This window comes from Mesoplodon bidens, assembly GCF_964165515.1.
Source record: "Mesoplodon bidens genome assembly, chromosome: 5".
In the NCBI taxonomy this organism is placed as follows: Eukaryota; Metazoa; Chordata; class Mammalia; order Artiodactyla; family Ziphiidae; genus Mesoplodon; species Mesoplodon bidens.
Window position 1 is genome coordinate 143,370,570 of NC_138161.1, and position 26,255 is coordinate 143,396,824.

At 39.8% G+C, this 26,255-nt stretch overlaps 1 protein-coding gene across 2 annotated transcripts in view; it reads right to left on the minus strand.

Annotated features, from left to right (window-relative positions):
• The window catches only part of PPP2R3A (protein phosphatase 2 regulatory subunit B''alpha), a 217,192-nt gene extending 195,106 nt beyond the window's left edge, over positions 1 to 22,086 (minus strand). The window contains exon 1 of one of the 2 annotated variants that reach the window (XM_081235603.1): positions 22,002 to 22,086. The gene's annotated coding sequence lies outside the window, so the exon portion shown is untranslated. Of the gene's footprint in view, positions 1 to 21,410; positions 21,615 to 22,001 lie in introns of those variants that run through there. The other variant, XM_081235605.1, reaches the window with a different exon arrangement.
• Between the last annotated feature and the right edge of the window lie 4,169 nt (positions 22,087 to 26,255).

Genomic DNA, 26,255 nt, shown 5'->3' on the forward strand with positions numbered 1-26,255 from the left:
ACACATTTACTGTATTTTCCCTGCAATAGAATGTAGGCTCCACAAAGGTAAGGATCTTGTTTGCTTGTTCATCACTGCATCCCAACACCAGTACAGTGCCTGGTATAAAGGAAGAACTTAATGAGGAAGGAAAGGGAAAAGGGAAGGAAGCAATTTGCTAATATACTACCATTTCTGATTCTTTAGACGAGACTAGACTAGGAAAAAAGTCACCTTTTAAAACTAGTTTCAGGACGGACTGACTGACACCATCTAGGATGAAGAGGCCCTCTTGGACATTTCTGATAACTGCTTAGCCTAACCTTCATTTTACTTAATGAGAAGGTTTAGCACATGTCTTGTACCTAAGACCAGCATCCCTGGCCCCTATCACAAATGCCCTAGCACTGAGAGCCAACATACAGAAGACGATCCACTAGAACTGCAGGACTCCCTTCCAATACACACTGAGAAAGACTGCCTACCAAAGGAGGATTGATTATTTGTGTACTATGGCTAGGAAAGTTCTTTTATAAAAGTCTACTCATCAGTATATCTCTGGTTCACCAGTAAGGGGGCTCTGTACTACCCTGATCTCCAAACTTAGCTGACACATGTCCAAATCCCTAGAGAATGTATTCCTGTATAGGCATTTGGTTACCAAAGCATCTGAGAACATTCTGTCAACCAGGTCTTAGTCCTTTAAGAAAAGTGACACACCCACACTGATAAATGGGGACCATTAAGAGCTTCTGCTGGTAGTACTGTCACTCAGTACATCTACCCCTAGTGGTGCTCCTCCTTATGAATGCCCTTGCTACTACTCACCTGTGCTACACATGAATGGCTCAAGACAAACCCAACCCCACAACTTTGGAGTGGGAGGACTAGGCCATTTGAATGTTGGTGGTTACCAAGCTAGGTGAGCTGGATGGAACTTAATGGAGCTCCCCAGTCTGATTTGCCATCTGCCTAAACAGACTTTTATCATGACTGTAGCTGGGAAACAGACTGCAGACCAAGGTATCTCTCTATACCTTGACAGACATTACAGTACAGGTCTTAGGAAAAATTTTGGTTAAATTCCTAAAGTTTTAATCATTTACTTTATCTCATCTTCTAGGGCCCTCATTCCTGTTGGTTGGGAATCAGCTGTTAAGATTATTGGGGCAACAAAGTTGCCTAAGGTTATAGAATGGACAGTGGGTGGTTCACTTTGTAAACTGACCTGATTTTCTTAATTGAAGTGTAGGTGATTTACAGTGTTGTATTAGTTTCAAGTGATTCAGTTATACATACATATATATATATATGTATATTCTTTTTCAGATTCTTTTCCCTTATAGGTTATTACAAAATGCTGAGTACAGTTCTCTGTGCTATACAGTAGGTGCTTTTGGCTATCTATTTTATATATAGTAGTGTGTATATGTTAATTCCAAACTCCTAATTTATCCCTCCCCCCACCTTTCCCCTTTGGTAACACTAAGTTTTTCTATGTCTGTGGGTCTATTTCTGTTTTGTATATAAGTTCATTTGTATCATTTGTTTTTATTTATTTTCTTTCTTTTAAAAATTTTTTAAAATTTAAGTATAGTTGATTTACAATGTTGCGTTAGTTTTAGGTGTACAGCAAAGTGATTCAGTTTTACATATATATTCGTCTGTATCATTTTTCTTAGATTCCAGGTATAAGTGCTATCATAGGATACTTGTCTTTCTCTGTCTGGCTTACTTCACTTAGGATAATCTCTAGATCCATCCATGTTGCTGCAAATGGCATTATTTCATTCTTTTTTATGGCTGAGTAATATTCCATTGTATACATGTACATCTTCTTTACCCATTCCTCTGCTGAAGGACACTTAGGTTGCTTCCATGTCTTGGCTATTGTATATAGTGCTGCAATGAACACTAGGGCACGTGTATCTTTTCGAATTATAGTTTTCTCTGGATATGTGCCCAGGAGTGGGATTGTCGGATCATACGGTAGCTCTATTTTTAGTTTTTTAAACAACCTCCATACTATTCTCCATAGTGGCTGTACCAATTTACCTTCCCACCAACCGTGCAGGAGGGTTCCTTTCTCTCCACACCCTCTCCAGCATTTATTATTTGTAGACTTTTTGATGATGGCCATTCTGACTGGTGTGAGGTGATACCTCGCAGTTTTGATTTGCATTTCTCTAATAATTAGCGATGTTGAGCATCTTTTCATGTGCCTTTTGGCCATCTGGATGTCTTCTTTGGAGAAACGTCTATTTAGATCTTCTGTCCATTTTTTGACTGGGTTGTTTGTTTTTTTGATATTGAGCTGTACAAGCTGTTTGTATATTTTGGAGATTAATCCCTTGTCAGTTGCATAGTTTGCAAATATTTCCTCCCATTCTGTAGGTTGTCTTTTTGTTTTGTTTATGGTTTCCTTTGTTATGCAAAAGCTTTTAAGTTTAATTAGGTCCCATTTGTTTTTTTGTTTGTTCATTTCGTTTTTATTCCCATTAATCCAGGAGATGGATCCAAAAAGATATTGTTGCGATTTATGTAAACTGACCTAATCTTCCTAGGAAGATCACATTTAGGAGACTATTACACTCTGTCTTTTTCTTTGTGGGGGTGTACATATTTTATAATTTCCTCTTTTTTTTCAGAGCTCAGGGCACCAATCCATTCCTTCTTAAACAAGTCTTCTCTCCTATGTACTGAACAAGAGATATCCCTACTTCTTAGGGACCTGCCTTGTTCACAGGCCAGGCAGGACAACTTTATTGAGTCACAATTGCCTTCCAATCCCTGGTCAAGTTTAGTTGAGACACTGACTCAAGGTAGGCCAATCATGTTTTCTCTCCTGAGAACTTGGAATTGAAGCACTGGAATACTGTCAATTAGCTGAGAGCTATGGGTCTTAAAGTCCTACAGAATTGATGGCTGAGACCACTGTTTTGGGGCATCCCACAATGAGCAACGTGGCAGGAGAAGCTGGTGTTAAGAAAACAGAACACATATAACACATAGAGAAAGAGAGAGAGGAGCATGTTCAGTTTCTAAAATTGCAGTGAACTGATGTGCTCCCTGTGTATTTTTCCTATAAATAAACTTTTTACAAATATATCTTTAAGTGGATATTTATCCTTACAACCAATCATTTTCTATGACATGAAAACATACACCTTCATTGATATTCTCTTTCCGTTTTTCTTTCGGCTCTTGCTTTCATAATACTCTACTGCCTTCCCTCTCCTGGTCTTTCTTCATTTAATCTGTAACCAAAAAAACTTCACCATATGTAATGGATACGTAATGTGTTTGTTTTTTTTTTTTAGCAGCCTAGAGTCTTTTGGACATTCTAATCTTTGATTATAATGGGGCAGTTGAGCAATACATGTGTCCATCTGCCTACTTTTAAGACCAAAGCAACAACATATATTGAAAGGGGGAAATCATTACCCTTCTGAAAATGAGTGGCAATGTTGTACTCTTCAGTTAAAGGGCCTCATCCCATGACACATCCTGTCCCTACATTCTGAGGATGGTACATCTTTTCCAGGCTGGCCATTCTGGATCCAGGCCCAATCTGACATCAATCAGTACAATTTCAGTGATCAGGCCTACAGTGCAGATCAGTGTTTCCCAACCTTTCTTGAATAATGGATGTTTTTTAAAAAATAATACTGTGAACCTCCTTAGGAATTTAAAAAATTATTTTAAAAAATTTCTTATGACACAAGATAAAGGAGTTTTAAGTAAAAATATTTCATCTTAGTTCAGCATATTATTAAAGCTTTATTATAAAGCTCATGTGGCAAAGTCTTTAATTATACTGATAATATTTAAGGACAAACTTTGACTTCTATTCACAGTAGATGAACTGATTTATCATGTAAAGAAAATCACATTGTCAAATAAAATTGTCAAAAAATTAAAAGATGGATTTACAACCAATATCCTGAGAAAACCACAGTTCGAAAAGGTACACGCACCCCAGTGTTCACTGCAGCACTATTTATAATAGTCAAGACATGGATGCAACCTAAATGTCCATCAACAGAGGAATGGATAAGGAAGATGTGGTACATATATACAATGGAATATTACTCCGCCATAAAAAAAGAATGAAATGCCATTTGCAGCAACATGGATGGACCTAGATATTATCATACTAAGTAAAGTAAGTCAGACAGAGAAAGACAGATATCCTATGATATCACTTATATGTGGAATCTAAAAAAACATACAAATGAATTTATTTACAAAACAGAAACAGACTCACAGACTTCGAAAACAAACTTATGGTTACCAAAGGGGAAAGGTGCAGGGAGGGATAAACTAGGAGTTTGGGATTAACATATACACACTACTATATATAAAATAGATAATCACCAAGGACCTACTGTATAGCACAGAGAGCTCTACTCAATATTTTGTAATAACCTATATGGGAAAAGAATCTAAAAAAGAATGGATATATGTATATGTATAACAGAATCACTTTGCTGTATACCTGAAACTAAAAGAACATTGTAAATCAACTGTACTCTAATATAAAATAAAAATTAAATTTAAAAAATGGACTTGGCGCCAAATGTATATTGAAATGTAGGCTGAAATTTAATCCACATTATAGCATCCAAAACAAACAAACATTAAAAACCTGATACTTGGAGTTCTTCCATTTTGAGCTTATAAAAATCAACTCTTATTTTGATAATTTGGAGGTTTAGTTTCTTTTTTGTTTGTTTGTTTGTTAAATATATTTATTTATTTTTGGCTGAGTTGGGTCTTTGTTGCTGAGTGCGGGCTTTCTCTAGTTGTGGCGAGCGGGGGCTACTCTATGTTGCGGTGCGCAGGCTTCTCATTGTGGTGGCTCCTCTTGTTGTGGAGCACGGGCTCTAGGCGTGCGGGCTTCAGTAGTTGTGGTTCATGGGCTCTAGAGCGCAGGCTCAGTAGTTGTGGTGCCCGGGCTTAGTTGCTCCATGGCATGTGGGATCTTCCCGGACCAGGGCTCAAACCCATGTCCCCTGCATTGGCAGGCGGATTCTTAACCACTGCACCATCAGGGAAGCCCTGGAGGTTTAGTTTAATCAAGGTAGAAGAAATGGTTTCATGCTGCTCTTTGAGAGACATTCTCAGCAAACATACACTTCAGATCTTTATCACCAATAAACAAAAAACCAGTTGGACAGAATAACCCTGTATATTTTTTCTTTTTCATATTTTCAAGTATTTAAATCTTTCCTTTTGAGAATCTGAAGTACCTAAACAGAGTATGATCAATGATAATAAAATAAACATCCAGCTATCTATAACACTAGTTGTATAGTAAGTTGAAAATGAATTCTTTTTAGAGCAAACCTCTTCCTTATTTCATACCACATGGAGTCTCTCAATTGACAATTCATTTTAGAAATGAAATCATCTGAATTTGATTAGACCCCTCCTATGTTTCATGATATTCAATACAGTATCTTTACCTTGCTATTTGTATTTGGTTAACCAACCTGAAATTATTTTCTCTAGAGTAGCTTTAAGAATAGGAAATAACAAATGCCAATTATATGCATGTATGAATACACATGACTTTAAACTAAGGCATGCCTGGCTAATGTTTTTATATTTAAAATGATTAAAAAACCTTTTTATTTTGAGTTAATTATAGATTTCCAGAAGAACTGCAAAGAGAATACAGAGAATTCCCTTATACCCTTCACCCAGCTTCCTTTAATCATGTAGCTTTTTAAGTATTAGAAACATCTTGATATTTCATAAAAATTTTGATCAGATGAATGCAAATTACGTATTTCATAAAGAGCATCTTGAAATAGTTTTGCAGAACTATCATTTTTCATGCTCCTCATTAGTCTATGATATCTTGACATGTGTTTCACACATGTTCCATCTTTAACCAACAGTCCATTATGAGTACAAATTAAACTATACTTAAAACTAAGAACACTTAAAAACAGTATAATGGTCCTTCTTAAACTCTTCCAAACAGTAGAAGAGGAGGGAATACTTCCAAACTCATTTTATTTTATTATTAAAAACAATTTTTACTGGAATATAGTTGATTTACAATATAGTTGATTTACAATTTACTGAAACTAAGTTGTCTTAGTTTCAGGTGTACAGCAAAGTGAATTATTATAAGTATACATATATCCACTCTTTTTTAGATTCTTTTCCCATATAGACCATTACAGATTACTGAGTAGAGTTCCCTGTGCTATAGAGTAGGTCATTATTACTTATCTATTTTATATATGGTAGTGTGTATATGTCAATTCCAATCTCCCAATTTATCCCTCCCCACCTCCACTCCCTGGTAACCATAAGTTTGTTTTCTACATCTGTGACACTACTTCTGTTTTGTAAATAAGTTCATTTGTACCTTTTTTTTAGATTCCACATATAAGTGGTATCATATGATATTTGTCTTTCTCTGTCTGACTTGCTTCACTCATTATGACAACTCTAGGTCCATCCATGTTGCTGCAAATGGCATTATTTTGTTCTTTTTTATGGCTGAGTAATATTCCATTGTATATATGTACCACATCTTCTTTACCCATTCCTCTGTTGATGGGAATTTAGGTTGCTTCCATGACCTGGCTATTGTAAACAGTGCTGCAATGAACACTGGGGTGGGGTGCATGTATCTTTTCGAATTATGGTTTTCTCCGGGTATACGCCCAGTAGTTGGATTGCTGGGTCATATGGTAGTTCTAATTTTAGTTTTATAAACAACCTCCATACTGTTCTCCAGAGTGGCTGTACCAATTTACATTCCCACCAACAGTGTAGGAGGGTTCTTTTCTCCACACCCTCTCCAGCATTTATTGTTTGTAGATTTTTTTGATGATGGCCATTCTGACTGGTGTGAGGTGATACCTCGTTGTAGTTTTGATTTGCATTTCTCTAATAATTAGTGACGCTGAGCATCATTTCATGTGCTTTTAGGCCATCTGTATGTCTTTGGAGAAATGTCTATTTAGATCTTCCACCCATTTTTTGATTGGGCTATTTCCTTTTTTTGATATTGAGCTGCATGAGCTGTTTGTATGTTTTGGAGATTAATCCCTTGTCAGTTGCATTGTTTGCAAATATTTTCTCCCATTCTGAGGGTTGTCTTTTTGTTTTGTTTATGGTTTCCTTTGCTGTACAAAAGCTTTTAAGTTTAATTAGATCTCACTTGTTTAATTTTGTTTTTATTTTCATTACTCTAGGAGGTGGATCAAAAAAGATCTTGCTGTCATTTATGTCAAAGAGTGTTCTGCCTAAGTTTTCCTCTAAGAGTTTTATAGTGTCTGGCCTTATATTTTGGTCTTTAATCCATTTTGAGTTTATTTTTGTGTATAGTGATAGGGAGTGTTCTAATTTCATTATTTTATATGTAGCTGTCCAGTTTTCCCAGCACCAACTGTTGAAGAGACTGTATTTTCTCCATTGTATATTCTTGCCTCCTTTGTCATAGATTAGGGGACAATAGGTACGTGGGTCAAACTCATTTTATGAGGCCAGCATTACCCTTAATTCAACCAGACAACAACACTATAAGAAAAGAAAATTACATGTCAATATCTCTGATGAACAAAGATGAGATGAAAATCCTTAACAAAATATTAGCAAATTGAAATCAACAATACAGTAAAAGAATCATATACCATGGTCAAGTGGAATCTATTCCAGGGATGCAAGGATGGTTCAACACCCACAAATCAATCAACATGACACACCGCATTAACAAAATGAAGGATAAAAATCATATGATCATCTCAATAAATGCAGAAAAAGCATTTGCCAAAAATCACAATCCATTCATGATAAAAACTCTCGGGCTTCCCTGGTGGCGCAGTGGTTGAGAGTCCGCCTGCTGATGCAGGGGACAGGGGTTCGTGCCCCGGTCCGGGAGGATTCCACATGCCGCGGAGCAGCTGGGCCCGTGAGCCATGGCCACTGAGCCTGCACGTCCGGGGCCTGTGCTCCGCAACGGGAGAGGCCACAACAGTGAGAGGCCCGCATATCGCAAAAAAAAAAAAAAAAAAAAAAAAAAAAAAACTCTCAACAAACTGGGAATAGAGGAAATATACCTCAACATGAGAGGCCATATATGGCAAGCTCACAGTTAGCATGAGATTCAACAGTGAAAAGCTGAAAGCGTTTCCTCTAATATCGGGAACAAGACAAGGAGACCCACTCTTACCACATTTATTCAACATAGTATTTGAAGTCCTAGCCCGAGTAATTAGGAAGAAAAAGAAGTAAAGGAATCCAAATCAGAAAGGAAGAAATAGGGCTTCCCTGGTGGCGCAGTGGTTGAGAGTCCGCCTGCCGATGCAGGGGACACGGGTTCGTGCCCCGGTCTGGGAAGATCCTACATGCCGTGGAGCGGCTAGGCCCGTGAGCCATGGCCGCTGAGCCTGCGCGTCCAGAGCCTGTGCTCCGCAATGGGAGAGGCCACAACAGTGAGAGGCCCGCGTACCGAAAAAAAAAAAAAAAAAGAAAGGAAGAAATAAAACTATATTTACAAACGACACGGTATCACATATAGAAAACTCTAAAAACTCTACTAAAAAACTGTCAGGACTAATAAACAAATTCAGTAAACTTGCAGCATACAAAATCAATATACAAAAATCAGCTGCACTTCTATATGCTAATAATGAGCCATCAGAATGAGAAATTAAGAAAACAATAGCATTTACACTTGCATTAAAAAGAATAAAATACCTAGGAATAAAAGGTGCTCAACATGTCGCATCATCAGAGGAATATAAATCAAAACCACAATGAGTTATCACTTCACACCTTTTTAGAATGGCTATTATCAGGAAGACAACAAGTAATAAGCATTGGCCAGGATGTGGAGAAAGGGGAACCCTTGTGCAAGGTAAAGTAAATTGGTGCAGCCCCTATGGAAAACAATATGGAGGTTCCTCAAAAGATTAAAAATAGAACTACCATATGATCCAGCAATTCCACTTCTGGGTATGTATCTGAAAGAAATGAAAACACTAACTTGAAAAGGTACCTGCACTCCCATGTTCACTGAAGCTTTATAATAGCTAAGACATGGAAACAACCGAAGTTGCTTTTTTTTTCTTTTTTTGCGGTACACGGGCCTCTCACTGTTGTGGCCTCTCCCGTTGTGGAGCATAGGCTCCGGATGCACAGGTTCAGCGGCCATGGCTCACAGGCCTAGCCGCTCTGCGGCATGTGAGATCTTCCCAGACCAGGACAAGAACCCGTGTCCCCTGCATCGGCAGGCAGGCTCTCAACCACTGCACCACTAGGGGAGCCCCCAAGTTGCTTTTTAAATGGGAAAAACACTTAAATAATTTGTTTATTAATTTCCAAAAAGCAATTACTGATACAGAAACTATTATTGCCTTCAATTATATGAATTGATTCTAAGATCAATTTATAAGCTAATTCTAAAATTTCACATGCAAGTGGAAATGTGAAAGAAGAGCCAAGAGAACCTTGGTGGGGGGGAACAAAGACAAAGTAGTAGCAATATTTTTTCCTTAAACTGAGCAGTGGGTAACAAGTGTTCATTGTACTGCTATGCTTTATATCTTACATAAGTTTTATAAATATTGTGCTGTAGATGTTTAATATTTTTAAAAAGAACAAAGAAAGAAGACCTTGCCTACCAAAAATCACAATTTATTATCAAGCTATAGTAATTAAAAGTGTGTTAATGGCACAGAAGCAAAGATCAATGGAACTAGAGTCCTAAAACCAACCTATACATATATGAGAATCTATTAACTGATAATTTGACATGCCACTTATTAGAAAAATTATTATTCAAATGGATAGCCAACTGAACAAGAGTCCTCCCTTACACTATTCACAAAAATAAATTCCAGATGAATTAAAGATTTAAATTTTATATAAAAGTATAAGAAAATGTAAGATACTATGTTTATATCTTAAGGCAGGAAAGACATCCATTAAAAAGTTAGTTAAGGGCCTCCCTGGTGGCGCAGTGGTTGAGAGTCCGCCTGCCGATGCAGGGGATACGGGTTCGTGCCCCGGTCCGGGAGGATCCCATATGCCGCGGAGCGGCTGGGCCCGTGAGCCATGGCCGCTGAGCCTGCGCATCCGGAGCCTGTGCTCCGCAACGGGAGAGGCCACAACAGTGAGAGGCCCGCATACCGCAAAAAAAAAAAAAAAAAAAAAAAAAAAAAAGTTAGTTAAAAAAAAAGTTAGTAAAAAAAAAAAAAAGTAAAGTCAAAAGCCATGAAAGCAAAGACAGGTATATCTGACATCAAAATTAAAAACCATTACTAACAAAGGGAGAGGACTACAACAGATCGGAGGAAAATGCACCATTTTCATAAATAATGAGTATCTAAAAGCCAAAGAACTCCTATAAATAAATAAAAAGTATTTGCTATGCTGCATATAACAGGAAAAAACAAAAATAAGAGTGCTTAAACAAAACAGAAGTTAAATTTCTCTTATGCAAAAGAAGTTGAGGGCTGGTGCAGCAGTTTGACCAAATGCTCAGAGACCCAGACTTTCTGGCTCACTGAGCTACCACCATGGCCCTCATAGTCTAGGATGGCTGTTAGAGCTCCAGTCATTACATCTGTGTTCCAATATACAGAATGTGTGAAGGGATGAGGGAGTGCCTCCTCTCTTGAAGGAGCCTTCAGAAAGTCATATCAAACCCTTCTGCTTATGTATTGTTAGCTAAAAGTTACCTAATTACGCTTAGCTCCAAGGAAGCCAAAGAATATAGTCTTCTGGATGGGCAGCAATGGACCTGGCTAAAAACTGGGGTTCCTATTACTAAAGATGAAGGAAGAATGGATCACAGGAGGTAACCAGCAGTCTTTGCTATGCAATCCAAATAGAAAAGAAAAAAAGAAATACAAATGGTCAAAAACTAGTAAAGATGCTCAACCACATGGAAATAAAAATTAAAACGAGAGAGGAGTTTAAAAAACTTTTGAGAGAGGCAAAAATTTGCAAGTTGGTGAAGGCATGAGGATTTTTGTCCTCCGTTAATTTTTTACTTTTAACAAAGAGAATGTATTCTATATTCCTAGTGTAACTAAAAGTAATAAAAATATTTTATTTATTAAAAAACATAAACACATTACTGCTTTTAATTATATTACATATTATATGGTTACATAATATTAGTATAGATACCTTGGGGACCAATTTGGCATTATCTATTAAAATTTTGATTATATGACTATATGACCCAGTAATTCCATCTTTCAGTTGTTTATACAATATAAACATTCACACATTTGCGTAAGTACAAGGATGTTCATTGCAGTAATGTTTAAAAGTGGAAAAACTGCAAACAACCCAAGTGTTCATCACCAGGGGAATAGCCCTACTTAATTTTCTTCATAGCACTATTACCACTATCTGAAATTACATTATTTATTTATCTACTTATTTGTCATCTAGGAAATTAGCTCATCTAAGAAAAGAGTAGAGGCAAGGAGAACATATTTATATAATACTTGTTTGGTTAAAAATTCATTAGAAATAATGCATTGTCTTTTAAAATAATGAATCAAAACAGACACCATTCCAGCCTTCAATAACATGATCCCGCCAGAAGGCCCTCATGAATGCCTGCAGGTTTACAGACAAGCTGAGAAACAATGACCCAGATGAAGCCTCTTAACCTGCTATCCAGAGAGACCGTCATTGGACATGATCTGTTGCCCTTTTCTTTAGAGTCTGAGGCATTTCACAGTAGAATCAACACACTCTCTTCATTATGTGGAACCCTTAACTGCCTTTAATACATGGATTCCAATACTGCTGCCAACACTGAGTGAACCTCCACTCACTGAGCAGGGCCTGCCATGGGAAAGAGGTACCAACTAGAGTACCAGGAGAATGCCAAGATTGCTAAGACATACCATGCTGAGGGAAGACAAAATGCTGACACCTGAGCCACAGTGCTTGGGGCTTGGCGCTGGTAGGAGTGCTGTGTTCATCAGTACTCATAGCAGGAGCATTCCAGGGCTCCCTCCCCAAGGCTGGGAAACAGGGACTATGCCTGTGATCACGAAATGGAAGGGCTCAGGGTGCCTTTGCTATGATTTCTAAGTCCTTAATGACATACCCATTCACAGACACTAATCTCTGCTTTTTATTTCTAACCTCACAGACAAGCAGTTTTCAAACTGCTTATAACAAAACAGAACAAAACTGGAGGGACTCAGTTCAAAAGAAAGCTTAAAGATGAATAAACATATGGGGGCACGGGAGAGAAACAGCCTCAGTGCTCAGTCTTGGGGGGATGGGAGGAACACCCAGATTATTGAGAGATCTGGGAAGAAGAGTTTGAAAGGGAAGGGAGTGCTGGGGAAAATGAACTTTAACAAAGACCTGAGAGAAGGAGCTTTGTAGATATTAGGGGAAAGCAAAGGTCCTGAGGCAGAGATGTTGCTGCTTTGTTGAAAGAAGAACAAGAACCATTTGTGAGTGGGACAAAGTAAGCACAGGGGAGAGTAGCTGGAGATGAGGTCAGGGAAGTAAAAGGAGGTTTAGATTATGTAGGGCCTTGTAGGTAAGTGTAAAGCCTCTGATCAGAGAACTTACTTTGAACAGGGTCCCTCTAGCTGCTAGGAGAGCAAGGTCAGAAGCAGGGAAAAAGAGGCTTCGACAGTAATCCAGGTGAGATACAATGGTGGTTTGGACAAGGTAGAAGCAGTAGAGACATTGGGATGTGACCAATTCTAGGTACATTCTGAATGTAGAGCCAAGAGGGTTTGCTGATAGACTGAATGTGGCGTGAAAGAGAAAGAAGAGAGTCAAAGAGGTTGCCAAGGTTTTTGGCCTGGGTTCCTGGAAGAATGGAGCGGCTATTTACCGAGATGGGACAGGCTGTGGGAAGAGTGGGTTTTAGAGGGGAAGAGGAGGAGTTCAGTTTTGAGACGTCTGTTAGACATCCAAACGGAGAGGTCAAGTAGGCACTTTGATATCAGAGTATGAGATTCAGAGAAGAGGTCTAACTTGGAGAAAAAACTGGTAGTCCTTGGTGGTAGGATTGGTGTATATTTAAGGTCATGAGACTGGGTGAAATGACAAGGAAATTGGGTTGATAAGGAAGAATAGAGGTTTGAGGGATAAACAGCTCTCCAATTTTCAGAGGTCAGGAAGATGATGAAAACAAAAAGACTGAGAAAGAATCACCAGTAAGGTAGGAGGAAATCCAGAGAATGTAGTACTCTGGAAGCTAAGTGAAGAAAGCATTTCAGAGAAAGGAATAATCAACTGTGCAAAATGCTGTTGAAAGGTCAAGTAAGAAAAAGACTGAAAACTTACTCACTGGAGTTAGCAATGTGGAGGGTAAAGGCCTGACTCAAGAGAGAGGACTCAAGAGAGACTGGTGGAAAGGAGCTGGACTGAGTGAGTTAGACAACAGAGAGGAACAGATTTGGAGGAGGATGCAGGGTCAAGAGAGAGTTTGGGCTTGTATCATAAGGCACTGTATCTCTAGTATATAGCAAAGTGCCAAGCACATAGTGGTAACTCAATAAATATTTGTTGATTGAGGTGAATGAGACCACTAACCACTGAATCAGGAAATAGTCTTAGTTCTAGAAGTTTAAAGGCTGATACATTGAAATGTGAGAATTCTTGGTTCAATAAAAAGAACTGCCTTTATTCTCCTTCAAAGCCTGAAAACTCTTTAATTTTGAAAACTATGGCTCACACACCTAGAACAGCTATCCCTAAATTTGAGAAGAGGGACTTCCCTGGTGGTGTGGTGGTTAAGAATCCAAGCAATGGTCCGGGAAGATCCCACGTGCCGCGGAGACACTAAGCCCGTGTGCCACAACTACTGAGCCTGCGCTCTAGAGCCCGAGAGCCACAACTACTGAGCCCATGTGCCACAACTACTGAAGCCTGCGTGCCTAGAGCCCATGCTCCGCAACAAGAGAAGCCACCACAATGAGAAGGCCCGTGCACCACAACAAAGAGTAGCCCCCTCTAGCCACAACTAGAGAAAGCCCGCATGCAGCAACAAAGACCCAACACAGCCAAATAATAATAATAATAAATAAATATATTTATTTAAAAATAAATAAATTTGAGAGGAATAGCAACAGAATTTGACAAATGCATGCTCTACAAGAAAATATACCTTTAATTCTGAATGGGTACAACGTATCCAAATACCTTTTGTACCTGGGACTCTGTGACTGGCTGGATCCCAGCCCTCTAGTTATGTCATGACTCACTATGCACTAGAATGGAAGACTCTTGGTGGTTGCTGAACGATCAGACTACTCTTGGTGGTATCTGACAAGGGTCTAGTAATCAGAATATATAAAGAACTCTTAACTACTCAACAACAAAAAAGACAAACAGCCCAATTAAAAAACAGGCAAAGAACTTGAATAGACATCTCTCCAAAGAAGATACACAAATGGCCAACAAACACATTAAAAGATGCACAACATCATTAGTCATTAGAGAAATGCAAATCAAAATCACAGTGAGATATCACTTCACATCCATGAGATTGGCCATAACCAAAACCAAAACCAAAACAAACCCAGAAAAAAACAAGGACGTGGAGAAACTATAACTTTCAAACACTGAGAGTGGAAATGTAAAATGGTACAGTTGCTGTGGAAAACAGTTTGGTGGTTCCTCAAAAAGTTAAACATAGAATCACCATATGATCCAGCAATTCCACTCCTAGGTATATATACAAGAGAATTGAAACAGGTATTCAAGTAAAAACTTGCACACGAAAGCTCTTGGCAACACTATCTACAGTAGCCAGAAGGTGTAAACAACTGAAATGTCCATCAACTGATAAACGGATAAACAAAAGGTGGTATATCCTTTCAGTGGAATTATTATTCAGTCAAAGACAGTAATGAATATTATTCAAAGAAAGGAACACATGCTACAACATGAATGAACCTTGTAAACATCATGCTAAATGAAAGAAGCCAGATACAGGAAGTCACATTTTGTGTGATTCCATTTATATGAAACGTCCAAAATAAACAACTCCATAGAGAAAGAAAGCAAACTGGTGGTTTCCAGGAAATAGGGGGCGAAAGGGATGGGGAGTAACTGCTTAATGGGTACACGGCCTCCTTCTGGGGTGATAAAGAATGTTCTGGAATTAGATAATGGTTATGGTTGCACAACACTGTGAATGTATTGAGATTCACTGATTGTACACTTTAAAATGATTAAAATGGTTAATTTTATGTTATGTGAATTTTAACTCAATAAAAACAAGTCACACAGCTCACACTTGACAGATCAAGGTCATGCACCCACGAACTGACTCTAAATCCTATTACCATGCAACCACTGTGGTCTCCTTTACAAACCAAAGGCGCTCTGGACAACCTTGGCAGTGAACTTTTCCCTCCATCTATCACCATCAGGCATAGTACCTAACTATATTTGTGATAAAAGAATTCCTACAATTGCCTAAGCACATACAAGTTTCTAAACAAAATATTTTCTTATCATAAACTCCCAGTATAAACCTTAAACCAAAGTCTGCGATTCATGTCACAAAGTCATCCTTCATTCAGAAGTTAACCATCATGCACCTGATGAACCAATGACAGCTGTGAAGGACAATCCCTTACAAGACGATACTCCTGTTTGCAAAAAGAGTACAGCAATGGGGTTTATTCTTCAACTAATAAATACCATTCTTCACTAATAATCCTTGGCATTTTCCAGCCCCTGTGGTTTCTGTTCTGCTGGTAGATCACAACTCTTAGAAACATGAAGTGTAAAACTGACCTTTAAACTCTCCTGTGCCAGATTAAGGTTGCCAGTGAGGCAGAAATGGATAAATGACAGATTGGTAGTGAACATCTGCATTACAACCCACTCCAGAGAGTCATTCTAATCCAAAGTCTTCAAGGTAACAGCATTCATACAACCTTTTGGAAACCAAAGTTTGTTTGGTGTTCTCTTCTTCTCCTTCTCTCTGAGCTCAATGAGGGCCTACTTCTCCAACTTATATCCATACCCTTTAATCACCATCAATGGTAAAGATTTCAAAGTATGAGAAATGTTACATACACACAACTGGAAAACCAAACTGCAATATCAAGTTAATTAGAAAAAAACACAGCCGCATAAACTATCCCTAGGAATGACAGCTAGATACATATTCCCTGACATAGCCAAGTATTCCATTTTCAACATGCCAACAGTCTGGTCTTTGTTCATCAGTTCACTGGAAGGATGATGTCAGGGTCACTGGAGCCCTGCTGGTCCTTAGGAGTTCTATGGCTTTCCAGATAAGAAAGAGACTAAGGGCCTAATCACCAACATCTGAGTCTCAAGGGTCCTGGCAAAATATCTCCTCAGTGAAAAGCACAAAGTCTCCAAAACAAATATAAGCAAGACCCCTCTGAAATGGGGTAGACAGGTAATCAGGCACGACTGAGATACCTCCCTGAAAAGTCAGGAGAAGCGTTTGGGTAACCAACACAGACTAAGCACTTACCATAGAGACATGTAAGACACCTCCCCCTGCCTCATCACTCCCGTTTTGGTTAAATGTCTCAAAAGATTTTTCCAACATTCATCATTTCCCTTTCCTTACTTTCTATCCACTTCAATCTGGCTTCTGCCTTTTTCAATCTAAAACGGTTGTTGCTAAGGTCAAAGACTCCATTTGCTAAATTCAGTACATCATTTTAGGTCTACATCTTTACTTGATGACTCCTCTTTTTAAAATACTCTCTTCCCTTCCCTTTCATGGCACTTCTTAAACTGGATTACATTTGAAAGTGAGCTTCTAAGACAAAAATCGAATATAGTTTAAATTACTCTCAAAAATTCTTTAAATGGCCTATTAAGTAAAGCCTAACTGATTTTTGTATGCATAACTCCACACAGTAATGAACAGCATATATGTATGCATGCAAAAAAAAAAAAACAGTAAGTATACCTGCAAAATAGAATGCTTTCTTTCATCTAATTAGAAACACCTTCAAATATATTCGGTTAAGTTTGCATACCTTAAGGGCAAGCAAGGTGTCATTCCACTGTACCTCTGGCCACTTCTCATCCCTCTCCTGGGGTTAACCCTCCTTGACCCAACTTTGAAATGCTGGGCCTGAGCCCTCTTCTCTTCTTAATCCCTATCGATGGTTCTCAATTTCCACTGCTCAGTGGAATCACCTGAGGACCTTTTAAAAATCCCAGGCTGCAATTCAGAGCAAGCAAACAGAAAGAGAAATTGAGGCGGGCCCCAGCATCAGTATTTCTTAACCATTCAGTGTTTCCAATGTGTAGCCAAAATGAGAATCACTATTCTATACTCTCCCTACAGCAGGCATCACACACTCATATGTCTATACAGTCAGAGGAGAAAATAAACAAAGCAGGCCAGGACTAAGTTTTAGGGAGTGGTAGGCTCTTTGGTGGACTAGAAAGCAGCTGGGATCAGCTGTGTCAGAGCTCCAATCAACTGCTCTCATATGGGAAAGCCAGCTCAGTAGTGCTACATCTTCTCACTTTTAAAGAAAAGCTCCAAAATCTGGATTTTCATGGGAAATGTTCACATTTTAAATTACTGGCAACTAACTCAAAATTAAACAACAACAACAAAAACCACTGTATGTGAAAAACAACACACATCTGTAAACCAGATTCAGCTCTGGGCTGTGGGTGTACAACCTCTGCGTGGGGTAATTCCATCTACACCCTTCAATTTACACCTAAGTATTTATATCCCCAGTCCATCACACCCTTCTGGGCTCTGGATTTGAATGATCAAATGCTTATGCGACATCTCCACTTCTCACCAGTCCCAAAGTGAACTGTAATTTAAACCACCTCAACCATTTATCCTTCCAATGTTCTCTAGCTCAGGTAACGCCGTTCACCTGGCTGGGTAAGTGAGAACCCTGGGCTTTATCCTCTACACGTATTTCTCCCTCTCACTGCTTGCACCGTATCAATCAACAAATCCTATCAATTATGCCTCCTAAATATATCCCCTGCATCCATTTACTTCTCTCCATCTCCTCTGCTAACAACTTGGTCCCAGCTATCAGTTTTTCTTTACCTTTCCACAGTGTAGTTTTCCCTTTGTATCCATGGATGTAAACCTGCAGATATGGACGGCTGACTGTACTACGCCATCTTATATAAGGGACTTGAGCATCCGTGGATTTTGGTAACCAGGGGGGTCCTGGAACCAATCCCAAGCAGATACTAAAGGCTGACTGTATTAGCAAGCTCAGGTAGCCATAATAAAATACCATAGACTGGGTGGCTTAAACAACAGAAATTAACATTCTTACAGTTCTGGAGGATAGAAGTCCCAGATCAAGGTCCAACAAGGTTGGTTTCTGGTAAGGACTCTCTTCCTGGCTTGTAAATGGCTACATTCTCACTGTGTGCACATGGCCCTCCCTTCCTCCTCTTCTTATAAGGCCACCAATTTTATTGGATTAGGGCCCCAACCCTTATGACCTCATTTAACTTTAATTACCTCCTAAAGACTATCTTCAAATATAGTCACATTAGGGATTAGGGCTTCAAAAAGCAATTTTAGGGGGACACAATTCACTTTATAACACACTGTAATCTTAGTTAGAATCAGTTTTCTCCAACATCCACTCATTTCCTTCCAAGCCATTTGCTCCAATATGACCAGAGTAATCTTTTACAACCACAAATATTTACAAATGTGTGTGTGTATATATCTGACCCAACAATTCCACTTCTAGGAGTTTATCCTACAAATATATTCACACACATGTGAACTAGCATATGCATAGTATGAGTTGCTATAGTAAATTACTGGAAACAATTTAAATGTCCCTCAACAGAGGAACACAGTTTAAATGTCCCTCAGTAGAGGATCCATTAAATAATCTGTGGTGTATCTATACAATGGAATACTATACAGTCATTCAAAAGGATAAGAAAACTATATATTGGAATGGAAAGATTTCCAGGACATTGTAAAGAGAAAAAAACAAGGAACAGAACAGTGTGTACCGTATGCTACCATTTGTGTGAACAACAGGAGGAAAGAATATGCATTTGCTTGAATGCCACAGAAAATGTCTAGAATGATACATAAAACTACTAACAGTGGTTATCCTGCTGGAGGGTATGAGGAAAGTGGCAGCTGGGGGAGGAAATAAGACCCACTGCAGACATTCTGATCTAATGGGCCTGGAGCATGGCCCAGGCACTAGTATTGTTTTAAGTTCCTCTAGTGATTCTGATAAACAGGCTGGACTGAGAACTGCTGCTCACCGTGCCTTCACCTACTTTCCCAGCTTCATTTTGCATCATCCGGCCCCTATCACTCTCCATCCTCCAGCCATACTGGCCTCTGAATTCCCAGAAAAGGTCCTGCTCCTTCTGCCTGGAATATAGTCCCCCTAAGCTTTACCTTGTAACTTCTATTTATTCTTCAGTCTACCTCCCCTTATAGGTTACTTCCCAAAGAAACCTTCCCTAGTTTCCAAACTAGGTCAGTACCCCCTTTTTATGTACTCAGAGCACCCTGTACTTCTTCCAGAATCTATCACAATTGTACCGAGGAACTGTATAATTATACATGTACGTGCCTGTCACTCTCTTTAGACTGTAAGGTCCAGGAGTGCAGAGACCACATCCGTGGCTTTTACCACTGTATTCCCAGACCTAAATTAAGGTCTGGCTGGCAAGGTAGGCTCTCTCTCAGATGTTTGTTAAATGAATGACTGCTCTTACCTTCAAACCCAGCAGGGTAGAAAAAATGACACAGAAGCAAATGAGGACAATGCAGTGTCATTAGTGTTAAGACAGCAGTCCCTTTAAAACAGTGGTTCTCAACTGGGGGTGATTTTGGCCATCCCAGGAGACATCTGGCAATGTCTAGAGGCATTTTTGAGTGTGGGTGGTGTGGGTTGTGTGACTGTTTGACTGTCACAACTGTATGTGTATGCAGGCGGACTACTGGTAACTATTAACCAGAGGTCAGGAATGCTGCTCAACATCCTACAGTGCACAGGACAGCCTCCACGAGAAGAATGATCTGGTCCAAAATGTCAATGGTACCTCTAATTTAGAGGACGGTCATACTCAAAAGGGTGATCAATTCTATTCCAGGCAGTGGGTTTTTTTTGGGGGGGGGGAGGTGGGGTGAGGAGGATGTCAAGAAAAACTTCAGAGAGGAAGTAAAGCTTTAAGCTGTATGTTGAAGGGTGGCGTGGACCATATCAGTGTAGACTGTTTGCCAGAAGTAATGCGAAGCCTCTGAAGCATTTAAAAGCAAAGTTATGGTTTGAACAGGTACCCCCCTCAAGTAGCCCATACCCCAATATTACCCATCTCCTTTATTCCCTTCTTGCTGAAACAAACCTTTCATTCTCTTAGGGCAGTGGTTTCAGCTAAACATCAAGGCCAAATTAAGTCAGACTAAGAAAAAGTCGTATATCCCTGTCAATCTCCAAAATGTTAGCTGCATTTTAAAATATGCAAATACTTATGAATACAAATAAATCTTTAACTGCTTAAAGTTCAGATTATTCGTAGATAAAGCTATTTTTTGAACTCAACAGCCAGGTTGGTCCTGGTAAAGACTTCTCCAAAGCTTTCCATTTTTTAAAAAAAACTTCTTTCCTCTGTTCTCAATTTCTGAGCTCCCAGAGTTAGAAAAGATTCAAGTTTTCCCACAAGTATCTCATGCTGTAAGTTCTTCTGCCAGAGAGGACAGGGTGCAATAAGTGTGAATAAACTGTATGTATAAATTAGTCTGTAGATTTTTTAAAAGGCTTCCACTAAAAGTCATGGATACTCCTGGAAGAAAGGAAATTGAGGTAATTTAAAATAGTATGACCAAGAAAGAAAACGGCGTTCTACTATAACACAAGCCTGCTGCCCACTGAGCTGGAAACACACGTTCTGCTCTAGTATGGCTATTCTTAGGGTCTCAGACTGGGTGCTCTCTCTATGAGAAACTGAGGCCTGAGACTAACGAAGAACAAAGAAAAATGCTCGGCACGGAAGGTTTGGGCGATGTTTTGTACATAAAAGATTTGAGGAGGAAGACTTCCTCAGATTTTGGAAGGCATACTAATCACTCTTTTTTTTGCTTACGTGTTAAAAATTTTTATTTCGTGTTTCCAGACCGCTTCCTAATAAGAAAATACCTTATAATTTACAAAGAGCAATTTATCCTCCCTTACATTTGCTGACCACTAAAACTGGATACAGTTTCCTTAAGCTTTACCAGAGTCAGAGGATTAGGAATAATGTGAGCATAGCAGAGTTCAGATGCAACATCAACTCCAAGGCCGGCCAGCTGGTTTCCATCGAGAGGTCCCCCAGGAGAAAGCCCCTCCGAGGCGGCGGCCGGGGTCGGCGCGGGAGCGAGACCCACTGGGGCGGCCCAGCGGCGGGCGCGGGGCAAGGCCGGGGTCAGCCCGACCCCTGTTTACCTTTGTTTCAGGTACTCCCTTTCCCAGCCGGCCCCGGGATCCCGCCCGAGGCCGCGAGCTGGTGACACATCCTTCTTTGGCCAAGTCGGGCCGAGGTTGGTCAGGGGGCGGGGAAGGAAAATAAAGGCTCAGCGCCTAACGACGTGACTCTCAGTTCTTCCAAAACGTTGGCATTTGTTTCTCTGCCAAGCTTTCCTATTAACAAGTTCCCGAGGGTTGTACGGGCGAACTGGCCCCCCAGCCCCCCGAAAGTGGGAGGGACCAGGCCGTCCCCCGCCTTCCCTCCTCCGTGGGCGCCCCCGGGGCAGGCCGTTTCCACACCTCCCGGGCTGACAAGGCCTGGGACCGAGCCGGGCGTGCGGCGGCGCCCGCACCGCCTCGAACCCCGACTTGCGCGGCTCAGCCAGCAGGGGCAGCGCCGCGCTGCCCTGCCGACCCCGCCGGCCCCTGGGGCCAGGCCGGTCCCCGCCCTCAGGCCCCGGCCCCGCCCGCCCGGGCCTCCGCGCACCGCCCCCCGCCCTCGCCACAACCCGCGGGCCGAACGCGGGACGCGAGGGCCCCGGGCCGCGCGGCGGGCGGCCCCACGCTTACCTCAGCGCCCGCGGCTCCTCCTCTGGCTGCTGCCTCCGCTCGCGCACAGCGTTGGCCGCCAGGGCTCCCGGCGGCGCGGGATGTGGGCTGGGAAAGCGGCGCGTGAGGAGCTGAGGCCCAAGCGCGCCCCGCCCAGCCGCCCGTCCACCCCCTCCCATCCCTCAGCCCCACCCTCTGCTGCGGGCTCGGCGCCCCGCCCTCCCGCCAGGCTCCGCCCCTCCCAGAGGGCCCCGCCCACTCTGCCGGCCAGAGAGTGAAAGGGGGCACTCAGGGGCGCCGCAAGAGCCGCCAGGGCCGCTGTCCGTGCAGTCCCCTGTATGGCGGGCCTGCGGAGATGCGATTCGTAGTGCTTACTACGATTTGGCTGATGAGAGTTGCACTCTGATTTATTATCACTGTTATCGCTGTTGTTATCTTCATTAGTTGTTTTGCCCTCCTGTAGCCGACTGGATGGTTCCATTGAGGCCAGAGGCGGTGGACAGGTAGCCCTCACCGCTGACCAGACACTCCCTGTCACTCCGATCCAACCTGTGGCCAGCACCTACGCCACATGTCATTATGATATAGTGAACAAGTTGTGTGAATTTTGAAAGAAGAGATATTTATTTTTAACAGTTATTGTTAAATATAACACAAATATAGAAAGCCGGATAAAACCAATGTACAACTTATGGATTATCCTGAGACATAACACCCTTATAACCACTCCTGAGATTTAACACCATGTGAAATGGTCTGTTTTAAAACATAAATCTCATCGCAAGCTGGGGGGACTCAGCTTGGGAAGGTCCTCCCAAAATTGCCTTCCTTGTAACTGACACAGGAACTCATAGGCCACCTGCCCACAATCATGTGCTAAGAGCACATATGAAAAATGTGAAAAAGTGAAATTCTTAATTAAAAAAATAAATCAATAAATACATAAACATGTAAACAACTTAAAAAATAAGTCAATCAGGAGATTGAACAGCATGAGTAAGGAGCACCCAGGGGTGGGAGGTAGGTGGGTATGTGAAGACTTAAAAATAGCCAGGGATTAGGTGGCCTGTAAGGATAGGTCCTGGACACCTAGCTGTGCTCACTCTGTGTCACTAGCACCTAGCACAGCACCAGGCATATAATAGGTGCTGTGTGTGTATTATAGTTCAAGGAAAGAAAAATATTATATATATATATATATATATACACACATATATATACATATATATACATATACACATATATATATATATGTATATGTGTGTATATATATATATATATACAGTTGACCCTTGAACAAGGTTGGGCAGGTTAGGGCCGTCTATCACCCACCCACCTCCCTTGCAGTGGAAAGTCCTCTGTACTGCTATCTCTACCTCAAAAACAAAGGAATTGATAAATGACTCACCTAAGGGCAGGAAGCTGAAAAAGTGGATAGAATCAGGACTCAAAACCCTAGTTGTTTTCACTCCACATACTGCAATCTCTAATCAAACAAAACTTTTCCCCACATTTAAAGATTTGTAACATGAAAATCCAAGTACCATATTTATTGAAAATATCTGCATATAAATGGACCTGCAAAGTCCAAACCCTTGTTGTTCAAGGGTCAACTGTATAATCACCCCAAACATGCTTTGCCTACTGAACAATTTCATCTAGGGTCAGATCTTCCAATAGCTAAAAAGATGTGCTCTGAAAGATGCCTTCATGCCTTAGAAAAAGGTCATTATACTTTAAACCTTATACTGCTTTCCAGTTTAAAAAAAGCCCTTTCGTGTGCATTAGGTTATCTTACTTGAGACTTAGAGCAGTCATGTGAGAAAGGCAGGGCAGGACGGAAGGACTTTGCAAAGGTCACAGTGTAATGCATACCTGTAAGGAAGGGAAGTACACAATGAATTATACAACAATTTTAGTACTGCTGACCCTGCCAATCTCTGCTGGATTCCTGGTTTGCCTTGACAGTTTTATTACCTGAATTTTTAACATTAGAGCTTTTTGGGCTCCTTTGCCATACATTTATATGCAGTATGACTTGAATTTATAAAGGACACAACATCTAACTTGAAATTTGATTCAGTACGACAGAGTCGGCATCTCTGTCGTAAACACCTTGGCGAATTAGGGTGGAGAGCTGCCAATTCGCCATGGTTTATTGAGCATCCCAGCTCTGTGGTTTGGTGATGGAAATACAAAGAATAGAAAATGAGTAAGACATCATTTTTGCTCTCATAGGGTTTATGGCCGAATTAGGGAGAACGATTTGAAAATAAATGAGAGTTTAATTTATTTGGATGGTAGGGGAACATTCCTGAGCACAATTAATTCTATTAGGTGTAGGGAGACAGTATGGCAAACCTTTTCAGAGAAGAGAACATCTGATTTTTTTTAATTATGGAAAAAGATCAAATATTGCAAAAGCAGAGAGAATAATATGTGAACTACTAATCTCTCATTACTCAGCTTTAACAGTTACCATCCCATGGCCAATTTCTTCCAGCTGTATCCTCACCTTCTCTTTCCCTCCCTGGATTATTTTGAAGCAAGTCACAGCAGCGTATTATTTCACCCATAAATATTTTACTATGTAGCTCTAAAAACTGAGGTCTATGTTTAAAAACAACAAAATCATTTATCTTTAAAAATTAATGATTTCTTAACATCTAGCCAGTATTCAAATTTCCCCAATTTTCTCATAAATGTTTTAAATAGTTTATTTCTTCAAATCAGGATTCAGACAAGGTCCTAATATCATATTTTTTTTAAAAAATAATGCTTCTTTTTAATTTTTATTTATTTATTTTAAAATTTTAATTTAATTTAATTTTTTTTTTTTTGGCTGCACCAAGCAGCTTGTGGGATCTTAGTTCCCCAACCAGGGATCAAACCTGGGCCCTTGGCAGTAAAAGCAAGGAGTCCTAACCACTGCACCGCCAGGGAATTTCCATCACATTGTATTTAGTGAAAACTCTTAAACCTTTTTCTTTCTGTGCACTTTATATACTGAAGAAATCAACAGGTCCTGTGGATTTTTCCACATTCTGCACTTTACTGATTACACCCCTGAGGTGTTGTTTAACATGTTCTTCTACCCCTGTATTTCTCATAAACAGATAATAGAACTAGCGACTTGATTAGATTTAGGAAAATACAATCCATAGTAAAGAGAAAAGTCAATCCATCAAAAACAAACCCAGGACTGTCATGGATGTTAGTATTAGCAGATAAAGACATTAAAACAGTTACCCTAATTGTGTTTTAAATGTTCAAAAAGTTAAGCAGAGACATGAGATGCATAGAAAGACCCAAATTCTACTTCTAGAGAGGAAGATGACAATGTCTGAATAAAAATACACTGGATAGATTAGTGACAAATTAGGTATTGCCAAAGAAAAGAGTAGTGAACTTGAAGTCACACCAATAGAAATTTCCAAAATGAAGCATACATAGGAAAAAATTTGTTTGAAAACATAAAGAGAATCAGTGAATTGTGGGACAATTTTAAGTAGCCTAACATATGTAAGTGAAGTCTCCAAAGGAGAGAGATGGTGACAAAAAATATTTGGATAAATGATGGCCTAAAATTTTCAACATTGATGAAAACTATATACTCACAGATCTAAGAATTTCAACACATCCAAACACAAAAAACCATAAAGAAACCCACGTGAAGGCATATCAAAATCAAATTACTCAAAATCAGTAATAAGGAGAAAAATCTTAAAAGTAGCAGGAGAAAAGAGACATGTTATATATAGAGGAACAAAGAAAGGATGACAGCAGATCTCTTGTTAGGAACAATGCAAGCAAGAAGATAGTGAAATAACATCTTTAAAGGACTGAAAAGAGCTATCAATCTAGAATTATATTCTCATCTCAAAAATGAAGACAAAATAAAGGCTTTTTCAGATGTACAAAGTCTAAAAACAATTAATCATAGCAGACCTGTACTACAATAAATGCTAAAGGAAGTCCTCCATGCATAAGGAAAAATGACACCAAATGGAATTATGGATCTACAGAAAGGAAGGAAGAGCAAAAAAATAGTAACTGCATTATAAATACATAAAATCTTAAAGTTATTATTAAATCTCTTTAAAAGATGCTTTATTATTTAAACAAAAAATACAATGTATTATGGGTATGATCGCCAGATAAAATATGGGGTGCCCAGTTAACTCTGAATTTCAAATAATTGTTACCTTTTTAGTATTTCAAAATATTGCATGGAGCATACTTATTTAATGAAGTTATTTGTTATTTATCTGAAAT